The following is a 17,798-nucleotide window of genomic DNA, read 5'->3' as shown; positions in this document are numbered from 1 at the left end:
TATGAAGCAAATATAACATGAGCATCAAAAGCTGATACAAACCGCAGCAGAAAGCTACAGATCACTCTCCTATATTGCTCAATCTCTCTTACATTGAGGCAAGATTTCTAAATCAAACTTTAAATAGAATACAATGGTATATTAAAAAATAATAATGCATAATGATCAACTGAAGTTTCTTCTAGGAATGCAAGGAAGGATCAGTATTAGGAAGCATATGACTATTATCATAGATACTAAAGACATTTGACAAAATTCAACAACCCTTCTTGATTAAAAAAACAAAACCCTCAAATAAATAGGAATATTCAAACACTTCTTTAACATGACAAAATAAATCTTTTCAGCCCCAAAGTCAGCATCATTGGGGGAGACTAGTGCATCAACTTCTTACTCTGAAGACTGATAATTAAAGAGAAATAATTAAGCAATTTAACTTGGTCTTTTTAGAAGGATTCATCCTCAGTAATAGAGAGGGAAAGCTCTCCTTTACAGAAAACTGCCAGTGAACAAATATAGAAGTAAAGAAAAAAATTTAAGCCCGGCCGGGCGTGGCTCAGTGGTTGAGCGTTGACCTAGGATCTAGGCGATCGGGGTTCGATTCCCGGTCAGGGCACATGCCCGGGTTGTGGGCTCAATGAATGACTCTCTCATCATTGATGTTCCTATCGCTCTCTCTCTCCCTCTCCTTTCCTTTCTCTGAAATCAATAAAGATATATTAAAAAAAGAAAGAAAAAAATTTAAAAACCACCATTCTGTAACCTCCAATGAAATAAATCACTCAGGCAAGGATGGTCAATAGATGCTAAAAATCATTTGGTGAAACTGTTGAGAAACAGAAGATTCCCACAGTGCTAAAGGATCATTCCACAGATTCCTTACTAATTGCAAAAGGAAAATGTGTACCTTTACAATGGAGTTATCTGACAGTTACCAGTTTAACCTAATGATCAAACTCAGCAACAATTAGAGTGAGACCTTTCATTTATGCCTCCTGATGTGATGTAATCTGAATTATAAGGCATCATCTAGGATGTATTATTACCAAAAATACCTAACCTAGGTCTAAATAAGTCTTAATACCCAATTTCTCCCTAATAGGAAATTCAGGAGACAGAGTAACAAGAAAAATTATATACCGAAATTTTTACAAGAAAAAATTACATGAAGAAGTAATTGATTACATGAAGACATAATCAGATCTAGAATTTGAAACACTACAACAAAACTGATCTGGTCTCTTCAAAACCCAAAATCTTGGGGGAAAATATAAGGAGAGGATACAGTTCTAGATTCAAAGAGAAAGAAGAGACATTAAAACCAATACATAAACCTTGCTTAGACCTGCTTCAAAAAGAATAGTCATAAAATAATTTTTTGACATTTGGGAAAAACTGAATGTGAAGTGAGTAACAGAGATAATCGGGCATTTAAAATTTTTTTCTTAGGTGTGATGATGTTATTTGTGATTATGTAGAGAATGCCCTTATTCATAGCAGATGCATGCTGAAGCATTTAGGGATACAGTATCATAATGTCTGCAACTTATTTTCAAAGTATTCAGCAAAGACAGGTAGATACACAGATGATGCAAATATAGCAAAATATTATCACTGTATTATTCTTTCAACTTTTCTGTATGTTTGAAATTTTCATATTAAAAAGTTGGGGGTGGAACGGGTCATTGGAGAGAAAAAGGGACATCTGTAATATTTTAAACAAAAATAAAATTTAAAAAGTTGGGGAGGTGTAAATAAGGCCCATGGAAGCTAAGGTTGGGATCAGGACTTTTCACTGTGTATCTTTTTTATGTTTTGATTTTTGAACCATGTGAATGTATTATCTATTTAAAAACAAAAGCCAGCTATTTACCACCCACTTAAGACCTTAACAGCAATTATAATATTTCTATTCTTACCCCATCTCAGACATGCAACAACGAATATCCTGTTTTCTATCTCCCCGTTTGAGGGTGGCTCCTATGAGTCATTTGACAGTAAGGTAAGAACCTGGACCACATTCTAGGTCCTGAGCCACTGCCACCACCTCCTCCAACAATATTCCCCATAGGCCAGTCACCCACACTTGTTCCCCAACCCTATCTTACCCTACCCCCTTACCTCCTGGCTCTGTTGTTCACATACTGTGTTCCTCCCCACCCACTCCACTCCCATCCCACAGATCATCAACAGTGCTCTTATCAGTGGTCCTGGCCTCCCTTGCTCACCTATTGTTCAGGCACACAAAGTCCACCAGCTGCCTCTTCCTCACCCCAGCTGGCTCACAGACTTGAAGTTTAAGAGCAAGAAAGAAGTGTATAGAATAATTAGTCTAACTCCCCCACTTTCAAAAAAAGAAAAAAGAAACCTAGACTAAGACTGTGGCAACATCAGCACTAGATCCTGAGTCTTTCAACCTCAAGTTCAGTGCTTCTTCCACCATATACCAAGCTTTCTTCTCACCAGAGTGACTCTACCCAATTCATATGCACAGTGCATAATTAGCAGAAATATCAGAACCAAGTGACTATCCAGTCTATTTCAGGCTAATACTCACCAATTAGAACTGCCCTAACTACTCCAAAATGGCTGAAGTCAGAATATTTGAGATTAAATGAGTATATGCTTTGAAAGAACTTCAGTAGCTCTCAATCTTGGTTGCACATTATAATTATTTGGGGAAACTTGTAAAAATAATAATGCCTTGCTGCTGTAGCCAGTTTGGCTCAGTGATTAGAGCATTGGCCCATGGACTGAAGGGTCTTGGGTTCGATTCCAGCCAAGGGCATGTACCTCGGTTGCAGGCTCTATTCCTGGTCAGGGCACCCAATGCGGAGGCAACCAATAGATGTGTCTCTCTCTCACATTGATGTTTTTTTCTCTCCCTCTCTCTCCATCCCTTCCACTCTCTCTGAAAAGCAACGGAAAAAAATATCCTCAGGTGAGGATTAAAAATAATAAATAATAATAATGCCTGACTCATGCTAGGTCTGCACTGTGGCCCGGGCTTTGGGTATTTAAGCATTACCCAGGTGACTCTAATATGTAGCCCAAGTTTAGAACCACACTTTTCATACATTTAATCTGCCTTTAGATGAGGTATCTGAATAAGGCAGGAAATGTAGCCTAAGAATTTGTCCCAAGAAAGAGGTGAAGAAACAAAAGCTTTTTCTTTTCTTTTGCTCATAATAAACTTTGGTTGTTTTGTTAATTTTTTTTGTTTTTAACATAGGACTATAAGACCATACTGCTTGTGAAAAGATCAAACAAAACATACCTATACAGAATCTAAAAGTGAGCTGTACCACCTTGAGTTCTATCTTGTTTCTTTCTATGTCTGTGATCTTGGAGTCTCTTATACCTTTCTTAGCCTCCATGTTGTTATTTAGAAAGTGAGGGGCTAACATAATTTCCTGGTCTAGGGACACTATGACTCTTTTAAACATTGGCCATGTGACTTTAGTGTTATCATATTTCCCTGAGAAACTGGAAGTCATTTGGTACAAGACCTTTAACTCTTCCTTCTTCCACCCGTGGCTCTTCACACTCTTCTCTCATCTTCCTCCTTTCAAAAGTAAACCCTGGCCGGAGCACATACAAGAAGCAACCAATGAATGCGTAAGTAAGTGGAACAACAAACCAGTGTTTCTCTCTCTCTCCTTTAAAATAATAAATAAAATTTTTTTGAAAAAGTTAATCCCAAGCTAGGAGTTAAAATGCCTGGTTCATCTCTATCATTGCCTCCACCCTAATTTTTCATTGGTATACTTAAGAAAACACTGGGAGTCAAAGTTATTAACAGCACTGGAAACCAGAACTGCTGCTCAAAGAACTGCTGGAGTCAAAGACGACTTTTCTGCCAAGGAGCAAGAATGGGGCTTGAAATACAATAGAACCATGCAGGAAAGTAAAAGATTTTTAACTAACATGTGGCTCTATCTCCTCCAACTATATGCTCCAAAAGAGCTTTCTCCAAGGAGGCAATGGTGGTGGTAAGGCTCACTTAGAATGGTCAGTGCTCTTACATACCCACAGCCTTCCTTATCTACTTCAGATTCTAAAACACACATCCTGGGATCTGAAGACACAGGAAGGGCTAAGAGAAAAGCCACGGGAGCACTGAATTCTGGGAAACATAGTTATTTGTAGCCCAGTCTTCAAAGAATCAAAGAACAAATTTTCTTTTCCAAAGTCAAATTGTCAGGCCAGAAGAACAGATTTCTCCTCCCCCCTCAAGCCAACAGAAGGCAGATAAATGACGACTAGACACCAGAAGGTATTAAGAAACCATGTGCATCATCAATTAGTTCTTTAAAAAAAAAAAAAAAGTATATTGATTTCAGAGAAAGGAAGGGAGAGGGAGAAAGAGATAGAAACATCAATGATGAGTCATTGATTGGCTGCCTCCTCCATGCCCGGCACTGGGGATTGAGCCCACAACCAGGGCATGTGCCCTGACCAGGAATCAAACCATGATCTCCTGGATCCTAGGTCAATGCTCAGCCACTCAGCCACTCAGCCACGCTGGCCAGGAGTCAATTAGTTCTTTAGCTTAACATCTGAAAGGAGAATTCATAACCAGGGAGTCAGCGAGGGAACCTACCTACCCTGTTTATTTGGGAAATGGTAGGTGTGTATACCCGTCTCCTTATTCAAGGAAGAATAACTGAGGGGAGGGATTGAAACACATTCTGCAACATAAAGATAAATTCTGCATTCGTAATTCAGAAAATAAATCAACTAACATTCCCCCAACCTGATAAAATACACTGAAATGACAGATCAAAGTCCATAGGGGAAAAATGAAAAGAATTTGTTGAGATGCAGGAGGAAATAAAAGATGGGGAAAAGAAAAAATTATAAGAAAAGTTGCCCTGGCAGGTATGGTTCAGTGGTTAGAGCACTGGCTCACACACTGAAGGGTCACAGGTTCGATTCCTGGTCAAGGGCACATGCCTAGGTTGCAGGTTGGATCCTGGCTCAGTCAGGGCCAGTGCTGGAGACAACCAACCCATGTGTCTCTCTCACATCCATGTTTCTCTCTCTCTCTCCCTCCCTCCCACTCTCTCTACAAACAATGGAAAAAATATCCTCCGTGAAGATTAACAAAAAGAAGAAAGAAAGAAATGTGCCAAAGCAGAATTAAAATACAATAAAGAACAGAATACTTAACTAGAAATGTGAGGATGACAAACAAACAAAAAATAAAAATACTCTTCAGAATGGAGAGGGAAAGGACAAAGTAATGAAAACTAAGAGAGGATTGATAAGGAAAGGAGAAATAAACTTCAACTAATTATTATCCCTGAAACAAATGGACAGACAATAATAAAAAAATTTTTAAGTGGGAAATAAAAACTTTCCTGAGTCAAAGAATTGTTCTACATCACTAGCTCAAAAGAGCTCATAAAATACTAGGCAAAATTTATGAAAAGACAGTGATAATTAGATTTTTCTTGGTGAAGCTTTTCAATTTCAAGAATAAAGAAAATGCCCCACAATCACCCAGGAAGAAAAAATTAAGTCATACACAGAGGACCAAAAATCAGGCTGGCCTCAGATTTCTGCTTCGAAAGATGAGAAGACAACAGCAAAATAGTAAAGAATTAGGAATGGAAAATAATGTTACCTAATAATTCTGCCCCCTCCCCACCCAAGTTGTCATTCAGTGTGAAATCAACATAAAGACACTTTCAGATGAAAGTATACCAATCAAATACTTTATATAAAAATATTACCTGAACAATAATTAACCAAAACCAAAGACCTTGAAACTAGGAAGAGATGAAATCAGTTAAACATAGGGCTAAGATTAAAGAAATGTTATAAATATGATTAGCACCAAATGCTTTTTAAAAAAATAATTATTGAAAAGAAAGATCTATAAGGTACAAAAAAATAAAGATGAACTATTAATCATCATCTTCATCTGAGTACTATGAACAATTTTGCTAATATGCTCTCTCATTAATTTAATGGGTTAAACAGCCCTATTAAAGGAGAAAGTTTTAGACTAGGTCAAGGAATGTTATAGTCTATTCCAGATATATAATAGGAACCATACAATAAGTGGTCTTTTATGACTGGCTTATTTCACTTAGCATAATTTTTTTAAGGTATTGTACCAAGTAACAGTATTTCATTTTTTAAAATTACAAAATAATATCCCTTCGTATGGAAATACCACATTGATTTAGCCATTTACTCATCTGTTGATAGACATTAGGTTGTTTTCCACTTTTCACTATTATGAATAATTCTGTACAAGTTGTTTTTTTAATATGTCTTTATCGATTTCAGAGAGAGGAAGGGAGAGGGGGAGAGATAGAAACATCAATGATGAGAGAGTCATTGATCAGCTGCCTCCTGCACGCTCCCTACTGGGGATCAAGCCCAAAACCCAGGCATGTGCCCTGATAGGGAATCGAACCTCGATCTCCTGGATCCTAGTTCGATGCTCAGCCACTGAGCCACGCCTGGCCGGGCAATAAAACATATTTTTAAAAAGAGATGTATATACCCCTATGTACAGTGCAGCTTTACAACAGCCAAGATATAGAAGCAATCTAAGTGTCCATAGATAGGTGAATGGATAAAGATGTGACTGATATACATATAATGGAATATTACTTCACCATAAAAAGAATGAAATTGGGATATTGTGCTAAATGAACTGTCAGACAGAGAAACACAAATACTATGTGATTTCACTTATATGTGGAATGTAAAAAATAAAATAAATGAACAAACAAAACAGAAACAAATGCACAGATACAGAGAACAAACTTATGGTCACCAGATGGGAGGAAGTTGGGGGGATGAGTGAAAAAGGTGAAGGGATTAAAAAGTACAAATCGCCAATTATTAAAATAGTCTCGGGGATCCTTTTGTAGTTCATAAGCATGATGACTGAGTGGTCACGTTCTTGTGTGAGATGTGCCTCCCACAAACCCTGTTACAACTTTGGCACATTAACTGACTGACATGAGAGAGAGAAAAAAGTGATGGGGATGTAAAGTAAAACATAGGGGATGTAGTCAATAATACTGTAATAACTATGTATGCTGTCAGGCAGGTACTAGACTTCTCAGGGCTATCACTTTGCAATTTATATAAATGTCTAATCACTGTGTTGTACACCTGAAACTAATATAATATTGTATGTCAACTGTAAATGAAAAAAAAAGAAGCAAACAACAAACAACATAAGGTCACAAAGGAATAACACTCTATAATGGCTAAAATTTAAAAGAATGATAATATCAAATGTTGACAAGGATGCAAAATATTTTCATATTGGTGGGAATATAAAAAGGTACAAACAATTTGGTAGTTTCTTATAAAGTTAAGCATATAGCCCTAACAGGTTTGGCTCAGTGGTTAGAGCATCAGCCTGAGGACTGGATCTTGGATTCAATTCTAGTCAAGGGCATGTACCTCGATTGCAGGCCTGCTCCCTGGCCCGGTTGGGGTGCGTGTGGAGGCAACCAATCACTGTGTCTCTCTCACATCAATGTGTGTGTGTCTCTCTCTCCTCCTTCCACTCTTTCCAAAAAGCAATGGAAAAAATATCCTTGGGTGATGATTAAATAAATAAAATTAAGCATATATTTATCAAAGGACCCACCAATATCATCTCTAGATACGTATTTAGCCCAAATAAATGAAAACATATCTACACGAAGACTTGCCTATGAAAGTAAATAGCAACTCTATTAAATAAATAGCCTCAAACTGGAAACAACCCAAATGTCCATCAATTATTAAATGAATAAAATGTCGTATATCCCTACTGTATTTGGAATACTGCCCATAGAGGTCAAGGATGCTGTTAAATATCCTACAATGCACAGGACAGTCTCCGAAACAAAGAATTATCCAGTCCAAAATGTCCATAGAGCCAAAGTCGATAATAAACTGTTGAAGCTGGGTAAAAGGTCCATGGGTGTTTCATGATAGTATTCTACTTTAGTATCTCTCTCAATTTATGTAACAAAATGTTTTTTAAAATACATATCTGAACAATATACAATTTAGGAAGCCCTTAATTTTTTTGAATCTCTCTCTCTCTCAAAAAAAAAAACTACTACTCAAACCCCAGTCAAGTGACTTGGTGGTTGGAGAGTCATCCCATACATCAGAAGGGTTTTGGGTTTGATTCCCAGTAAGGGCACATACCTACTTAGGTTGGGGTTTCGATTGGGACATGTACTGGAGGCAACCAATCAATGCTTCTCTCACATCTATGTTTCTCTCTCTCTCCTCCTTCCTCTCTCTCTAAAATCAATAAACATATCCTTGGGTGAGGATTTTAAAAAAATACTACTCAAGATCAAAATCTCATTGTGGGGATCACATTTATGTCTCTGTTCTTGAAGGGGAGAAAAGCTAATATGAAAGGTAGAGAGAAGGAAGAGACAGTTTGACAGAAGGAAGATAAAGAAAATTTCATATGCTACCCCCCTCCCTCTCCACCCCTCTCCCCAATGTCCATCTAGTCCCAGCCTGGCACTAAGCCATGCTTTCTATGGTAGATGGACTTCTAAGATTACCATCAATTATTCCACCCTCCCAGTATTCACGTCTGTGTAATATCCTCTCTCTGAATGTGGGCTGGCCTAGTGAATTGCTTCTAACTTACAGAATACGGCAAAGGTGATGGGATGTCAATTCTATGATGAGGTTTTAAAAGACTGGCACTTTTATCTCTCTAGAAGACTCTGTCTATTGCGTTCTCAGCATGCCATGTTGGAGGGGCAACAAGGCATGAAATGGAGAGCAGCCTACAGGCAACAGCCGCTGAGAAATCAAGGCCCTTAATCCAGCATCCCTTGAGGAAGTGAAATCTGCCAAAACACAACCAAGAGAGCTTGCAAGTGGTTCCTTTTTTAGTCAAGCATTGAAATAAGACTCCAGCCCTGACACCTTGACTGTTGCCTATAAGAGACCCTGAAACAGATGACCTACCTAAGCTGCATCCAGATTCTTAACTCATGGAAAATGTGCTATAATAAATGTGTGTTTTATTAAGATCCTAACTTTGTGGGAATTTTTTATGCAACAATAAATTACAAAACAATAAATGCACCCTGCTTGGAAATTGTGCTGAATATTCACCTCCTGTAACACTATTTGGCAATTTCTTTAAAAGTTAGATACATACAACCCAGGAATCCCACTGCTAGGGATTTACCCAAAATAAATGAAAACACGTCTACACAAAGACTTGTACAAAAATGCTTATAGGAGATTTATTCACAATCATCAAAACTGAAACAAACCCAAATGTCCATCACAGATGAATGGATAAACAAACATGTTATATCCATACAACAAAGCAACACTTGGCATTAAAAAGGAATGAGCTACCGATACATGCAACGAAATGGATAAATATCTAAATCATTATACTGAGTGAAAGCTAGAACAAAAGAGAATATAACATATGAATGCATCCATACAAAATTCTAAAAAATGAGGGCACTGGGAGGAACAGAATGAAAAGGAGTATAAAAAACTCTTCAGGGAAATGGAAACTTTCTGTACTTGATTGTGGCGACTATTTCATAAGAAATACTATAAACTAATAAATACATTGTTGAAACTCATCTAGAAAGAATATATGCACCCCTATGTTCATTGCAGCATTATTTATAATAGTCAAGATTTGGAAGCAGCCCAAGTGCCCATCAGTAGATGAGTGGATAAAAAAGCTGTAGTACATTTACACAATGGAATATTACTCAGCCATAAAAATGAAGGAAATCTTACTTTTTGCAACATATGGATGAACCTGGAGAGCATTATGCTAAATGAAATAAGCCAGTCAGAGAAAGACAAATACCGTATGATTTCACTTGTATGTCGACTCTAATGAACAAAATAAACAAACAAAATAGAAACAGACTCAGAGCCTCAGAGCAGAAGGGTAAGGGAGTTGAGTAAAAAAAGTAAAGGGATTAAGCAAAAAACACACACCCAAAAACAAAAACAACCTCATAGATAGACAACAGTATGGTCATCGCCAGAGGGAAATGGGGGTGGAGGGAAACACAGGAGAGGGTAAAGGGGGGATAAATGGTGATGGAAAGAGACATGATTGGGGTGGTGAACACACAGTACAATACACAGATGATGTGTTACAGAATTGTACACCTTAAACCTATATGATTTTATTAACCAGTGTCACCCCAACAAATTCAATAAAAAAGAAAAAAAAATCAGATCTAGGGTTTTCAAATCCCACAATTTGATATGTGATTAAATGATTTCTCTATTGCTTGTGTAACATTTAAGTTTTAAAATAAAAGAACAACATTTTTGAGTAAAAAACCCAAAAACCCATGTTTCACCTCAAATGTATGCAGTTTATTATATGTAAATTATGCCTGATTAAGTTGACAAAAAAAAGAAATCACTTCTTTGTCAGGCTTTCTTTAACTACATTTAATGCAGCTGATTCCATTATTCTACCTCAGCCCTCAAACAGTATTCTACAAATAAATTACCCAAACTGCAGAAAAACCAGGGCTTCTTGAATTCTACAGTAGCTAAAACTTACAGAACATTATTATGTGTCCGGCATTGTTCTGAGCGCTTTGCATTATTAACTCAATTATTTCCCCCCCCCACAACCCCATGGAATAGATCCTATAACCCCCATTTTACAAATGAAGCTGAGGCACAGAGAAGAAACCTGCTTAAGGTCATACAGCTAGTAAGTGACAGAGCCATGATTTGAGCCCCAGCAGTCATTCTAGAAGCTGGGCTCTTAATACCATCCCACTCTATATCTCCTACCACTCGAGTATTAGGTAAAAGCATACTCTCAGCTCACTGGAAACTGATAGGTTCATTCATTCATTCAACAAATTATTTAAGCATGCAATATATGCCAGATATTGTTCTAAATGCTAAAGATATAATGGTAAAAAAAATACAGACATGGTATTTGCTTTAATGGAGCTTACATTCTAGTAAAAACTTAGGTTTAAAGCACAGGATGCTTAAATCAAATATTTATCCCCTTATTTACATATTTATCTAAATATTTATGCCAAAAAAAAAAAGTTAACAAGTTGCATAGTGGCCAGATCTGCCTTAACCAGCTAGAGCAGGGGTCCCAAACTTGTCGGCACTCTAGAATCACCTAAGCATCTTTTAAAAATTCCAAAGCTCAGGCCATACCCCCAAGCCAATTAAATATGAAAATCCCAAACAGGGTGTATGTGGGGAGGGAGGGAGACAAAGGCATAAGTATTTTGCCAAGCTCCATGGTGACTCAAGGTGAAGACAAGTTTGGGAAATCACTGAGCTAGAGTTTTTTTGTCTGATTAATGATAAAGTTCATTCATGGTGATGAGAGGTAGATGAGTGAAAAAAACAAAACAAAACCCAACTATATACATTTGCCCTTCTCTGAATCAGAGACTTGCAAGGTAGTTTTGATTTTTCCCCCAATGTTATGAATTCTGAGAACATCAGAAAGAGGACCAAATAAATATTTTCCTTCTTTGATTTATCCATGCTTTCAATCCCCTCCAGAATCATGGACAACTAAGATATTCACCTTTTCAAATTTTCTTGGTACTTTCCATGTAACCAATAAAGAATTCTTCCATATTACACGTTTCCAACAGAAGTGATAAAGACATGACTGAACTGCTTTTCTATTATGCAGATCTTAACTCAGTCACTTTGAGTCTAATCCACAGGCCAAATGCAGCTTGCCAAAGTAAAATATTCTACAGACATTGAAATCAAAATGCCTTTTTAAAAAGTGAAGTCTATTTCTAATTTAATCCTTTAAGTAGATACAAGTCTTTTATAAATCAAACTTCATAGAATCAACAGACCTGTGTAAGAACTCTGACCACTCTCAGAAAAGATAGTTAGAGGTTCAGTAGGACCCCTCTCCATTCTATTCAGGACCTAGACAGAAAGGAAAAAAGGGCAAAGAGGAAGAAGAGAGACATCAGAAGAAAAAACTATATAAGACCCATAAACTTCTTCGAAGTAAAATTTTCATGATTGCCCAAATTCGTTCTCTCTACCATTGTTTCTGCTAATTTCTCTCTAGAAGGAGTTGTAAAAGACATGAGATTATCTACAGTCTCAAGTCCAGGGTTTTGTTTGTTTAACAAGGAAAGCTTATCATAATCACCAAGGATGCTTTTCAAAATACACAGTAGTGATTACATTAGGGTGCTCATTTTATAATTCAGCATCCTTATGATTTGTGCACTTTGCATGTCATACTTCAATTAACAAATATTAAAAAACCAATACACTTGTCCTGGGGAGAAACCCTGAAGGATTCTAATTAAGTAGGGAGCAGAAACAGAGTCCCACAGAGGTTACATGATTTGCCCTATGGCACAAATGTAGTTAACTAGACTTAGTCTTTCTTGTCATTTTCCTACTCTTTCTGTTGTAATACTGTAAATATGCTGATTATATTTTTTAATTTAATATTTACTTATACTCTGAAAATTTTTTATTACAAATGACAACTGTAAAAAACAAATGAGGCCACAAATAAATGAAAAACACAGATGTCCTGGGTTCACAACTGTGCACCATCATAGCTGCTGCAGCCAAATGCCCATGCAACGATTTCCAAACCTTGATACCCACTTTTAAAATGTTTTTAGCCCTTGCCAGTGTGGCTCACTTGAGTTGGAAACAGTCTGTGTACGGAAAGGTTGCCATTTGGTTCCTGTCAGGGCACATGCCCTGGTTGCAGGCTCAATCCCTGGTAGGAGGCCTGCAGGAGGCAGCTGATCTTGATGTTTCGCTCTCACATGGATAGATATTTCTCTCTCTCCCTTTCTCTCTCTAAAAATCAACAAAAACATTTTTTAAAAATGTTTTCATACAGACAAACGTCAAATTATTAGTTGTAAAATCAACTGAGTATATCTTGAGAAAAGACTAGCATTATTTATGATAATAAAACATAGGGTAACAGAACAAAAAAAGAGCGAGGCTGAGCATGGCAGAGTGTGCCTTTTGAGTTCTAGTCATGATCTTCCCATAAAGCTGTTGTGTGATTTTGGGCAGGACACAATCTCTCTGGGCCTAAGATTCCTAAATTATAAAATGAAAGGAAGAATCACTAAGCTCAAGCTAAACAGAATCTTAGGTTCTCTCTAGCTTTAAGAAAACTCAAGGACTATTTATCAAGAATGTTAATCATTATTCTACATGCCTTCACTTGAACAAATGAGTATCTCTATTCAAATGTTTTTTTCTGTTTTTCTCCTCACCCAAGGATATTTTTTCCATTGCTGTTCAGAGAGAGTAGAAGGGGGGTGGGGAGAGAAACATCAATGTGAGAGAGACACACATCAATTGGTTGCCTCCCGCACATGCTCCGACCAGAGCTGGGGATAGAGCCTGCAACCCAGGTACGTGCCCTTGGCCGAAACTGAACCTGGGACTCTTCAGTTTGAGGGCCGACGCTCTAACCACTGAGTCAAACTGGCCAGGGCACTATTCAAATGTTTTAAGTAGCTTTGTAAAATAAGAATCCTAGGTTTCCTACATTATCTGCCTTATAAACCTAAATCTGGGTATTATAGGACTTAAATTGGCCTTTTAACCACATAGCCTTAAATGTTTCAGGATAATTTATAAGGCATTTTAAAAGTATCTAAATAAACAGCTAACTGTGAACTGTCAAAGACAATCTGCCATGGCACAACTAAAGCAAGATTCTATCCCATCCTCCCTACACCCTCCCGTAAGGTTCTTATGAAAATAAAACTATACATGCTTCCCCTGTTCCCAAGTCCAGGGCTGCAAGGAAAAATTTATGCAAACCTCCAGCCAAATCATAAAAATTTAGTTCCCTGAAAGAATCAACAAAATGCCTGTCAAGGACATTGGCATTTCAGTACGGTAACAACACTGGTTTGCTCTTGGTAGGAATAATAGACAATTTAAGAGACTAGGGAGTATTAATATTAACTCTTAAACTTCAATCCTGACATTTTAGTATACGAAACGAGATAAATTAGTGAAATATAAAATTTTAGATTCCTAAAACTAGGACTCATCCTAACACAGGTATTGCTAATAATTTAATCATGCACACTGTAAACCAAAATAATAAATCAGAGGCTCAATGAGATTTTTCCTGTCTTGTTAGATACCACAGTAGGTAGATAAAGTAAAATTTAGGGAAAGACTACTTTATACATCATGTTCTAATTATGAACACCACCATGTTCTTTTGATCATAAAGCTACAATTTAAAAGATAAATACATTTAGCAAACCTACAGACAGAACTGTATTAGGTGAATACACCAATATTTTCCAACACAGGTACAGCATTCAAAATGACTTGAAACAACTAGAAAGGCATTTTCTTCAAAGTTCAAATGAGATTATTTAAAAATTAGAAAATCTAATACTATGCTTATCCCCAAATAGTGAAGAAGAAATAATTTTTTGATCAGAAGAGGAAATTTAATGGCAAGATAAACAGGTGCATTAATATAAAAAACAACAACAAAGAAATAAGTCTCTGCCCAAATTGCCAAAAAACAAAAAAACAAAATTAAGGTTAAAAAGTAATAACATAAAAAAAATATAGAAATAAAATTTACAAGAATTATTAACTTCAGTGGAGTGGTGATAATCCAAAGTCATAAAGAAAAAGATCAACAGACAAGATTATGTAAATATTAAAATAGTCTATATGCCAAAAGAAACCACAAGGTCAACAGCCAAATGATAGACTGGGATAATATATTTGCACCACATGACCAAAAAAGGGGTTAATATCCCAAATATACAAAAGCAACTGCAAACTGATTAAAAAGTAAAAAATGAATAACCCAAGAGAAAAATCAGTAAAGGACTAGAAAAGGTGATTTGTAGAATAGGGTTTGCAACTTTTAATGGTCAGGGAAACGAAAATTAAATACGAAAATACTTTTCACCCAGCTGACTGTCAAAACTAAAAAGATACTTGTTATCCAGTGCCAGTAGGATTAAGAACTGTAACAACCTTTATGGGAAGTAACCTGACAGTTCATAATATTGAAATAAACTTATCTTTTAACCAGTATTTGGAAATTTATCCTACAGAAGTAAAAGCTCCATTTCTTAAAGATATATGCACAAGTATGTCTAGTGTTTGTGATGGTGGAAAAAACAAAACAAAATAAATATTCACTGATAGAACCTACATAAATGGAATATTATGCAGCTGGAAAGAGAAATTAGATACCTGTTTAATGATATAAAAGAAAATAAATTATATCCTAGAAAGTAAAAACTAGAAGTTGCAGAATAATATGTATGGCATCATGATAATCTTATAAAATAAGAGAAGATGAATCCATAGGTATATGTGTTTCTAAGAGCATAGAGAAAAATATAGAAGAAAGACTAGGCTATTCCACTTGGGTAGCCTGGAGAGGAACTGGAGATGTTTAGCTTTTTCTTCATGTACCTCAAATGATGTTCAATTTGTTTCAATTAGCCTATAATGCTTTTGTGGTTTGAAAGAAAAATCCTATTTGAGTATAACATAATAAAAAAGAAATGGAAAAAAAAATCTATAATAGGAACGACAGAAAAATAGTTAAAAATGATAAAGATGTATATGAAACAGTGTATAGGCCCTGGCTTGGTAGCTCAGTTGGTTAGAGCATCATCCCAATATGACAAGGTTGCCGGTTCGATTCCAGGTCAGGGCACATACAAGACTCAACCAATGAATGCATAAATAAGTGGAACAAAAAACAAACAAACAGACAATAACAACAAAGAAGAATAAGTGGAACAATAAATCGATGTTTCTCTCTTCCTCTCTCTCTAAAAATCAATAAAATAAAAATTTTTAAAAATTGATGTATAAAAGATAGCCAAATGAAACACTCAGAGGACAAGGAATAAAAATAAATTCTGGGTGCTCTGTGTGTGGGTATGTAAAACAACTTTTATGATTTAAGACTTACCTCCATTTCAAAAATAAAAATAAAAGAAGTTTTTCTGTGTGTTTTTTTAACCCTCACCCGAGGCTATGTTTCTATTGATTCTTAGAGAGACGGAGGCAGAGAGAGAGAGAAAAACATCAACATGACAGAGAAACATCGATAGGTTGCCTCCTGTATTCTCCTGGACCGGGAATTGAACCCTCAACCTAAGTATGTGCCCTGATCGGGAATCAAACCCGAAACCTTTTGGTGCACAAGACAACACTCCAATCAACTGAACCACCTGGCCAGGGCAAAAGAAGTTTTTTGATTCAAGAGCTTTGTTTTTTAGGTTTGTCTGCTTAGAATATTTTATTAAAAAAATAAACATGATTCATCACAAGATCCTGTCAAAGAAATGCCCTGTTATATATTTATAATCTGTATCTCTTTTTTTGGTTAAATTATATTTACTTTTAGCTATATTTTGAAACTTGAAATTTATCTTTTATAACAATGCATCATTTTTGTTATACTGAATAAAATTTGTAAATGCACAGTACAAACTTAAAAAGAAAATACCAAAAAATAAATAAATAAACGGAAAATACCAAATCTATACTGAACAAATAAATAATACGAAAATTAGGTAAAACAAGATTGAAAAAATGCTCGTCATTGATAAAAATAAAAACACATTTGCTAGTCACAAAAGAAAATAAATGCAACTTCACAACGGAGATATCTGGCAGTTACAACTTGAACTCTGTGATTGAAATTACCATTAATAGTGGAGAAACCAGCCCTAGCCGGTTTGGCTTGGTGGTTAGAGCATTGGCCCTCGGACTGAAGGTCCTGGGTTTGATTCCAACGAAAGGCATGTACCTCGGTTGCAGGCTTGATCCCCGGCCCCAGTCGGGGCATGTGCAGGAGGCAACCAATCAATGTGTCTCTCTCACATCAATGTTTCTCTCTCTCTTTCTCTCTCTCTCTGAAAAGCAATGGAAAAAATACCCTTGGGTGAGGATTAAAAAAAAAAAAAAAACGTGGAAAAACCAGACATTGATGTGCCTTATGATATCATGCCAAAATGTTTAGCTAGAATATAATCAAGTCTTTAAATCTAACCAATTCTTTAAAATCGAATCAAGTTCTTAAACCTTCCAGTTTAAGGAAATACAAGGAATAAAGGAACAAGTTAAACGCCACAAAGGAACAGATCAATCCAGAATGTGGCACATTCAACAAGAAAACTGCTCTGGTCTCAATAAATCAATGCCATGAGGACAAAAAGGTGAGGGAGAAGGCAAATGGGAATTGTTACAGGTCTTAAAAAAAAAAAAGATACAAAAATAATAACATGGAAATGAAATGCATAGTCCTTAAGTTTTTTGTTTGTTAATCCTCACCTGAGGATATTTTTCCTTTTTTTTTTTTTAAAGATAGAGAGGGAGGGAGGGAGGGAGGGAGGGAGGGAGGGAGGCAGACATATCAATTGGTTGCCTCCTGCACACACCTAACTAGGAGTTGGACTGAACCTGCAACCCAGGTACGTACCCTTGAGGGGGAATCAAAACCTGGACCCTTTGGTGCCCAGGCTGATGCTCTAACGACTAAACGACACCAGCCATGGCACACGGTTCTTAATTTGATTCTACTTTGAACATTCTGAAGACAACTGGAGAAACTTAAATACACCACTTGACGTTAGATAATATTAAGGAATTACTGATAATTTTGTTAGGTGTGTTTACTGGTACTGTGATTATATAGGAGAATATCTTTATTTGTAAGAGATGGATTTAAAAATATTTATAGGCATAGTATTATGATGGCTTTATTTTTAAAAAAAGGTTTAACATAATAA

At 36.4% G+C, this 17,798-nt stretch overlaps 1 protein-coding gene across 9 annotated transcripts in view; it reads right to left on the bottom strand.

Annotated features, from left to right (window-relative positions):
- Positions 1-17,798, bottom strand: part of NCOA6 (nuclear receptor coactivator 6) — a 96,740-nt gene that overhangs the window by 63,458 nt on the left and 15,484 nt on the right. The window contains exon 2 of one of the 9 annotated variants that reach the window (XM_081148908.1): positions 11,856-11,931. The exons of the other annotated variants lie outside the window; for them this stretch is intronic. The gene's annotated coding sequence lies outside the window, so the exon portion shown is untranslated. The remainder of the gene's footprint in view (positions 1-11,855; positions 11,932-17,798) is intronic. 9 annotated transcript variants of the gene reach the window in all.

This window comes from Miniopterus schreibersii, assembly GCF_964146895.1.
Source record: "Miniopterus schreibersii genome assembly, chromosome: 10".
Classification (NCBI taxonomy): domain Eukaryota; kingdom Metazoa; phylum Chordata; class Mammalia; order Chiroptera; family Miniopteridae; genus Miniopterus; species Miniopterus schreibersii.
The sequence above is the reverse complement of the archived record's forward strand: the minus strand, read 5'-3'. Positions and strand labels throughout refer to the sequence as shown.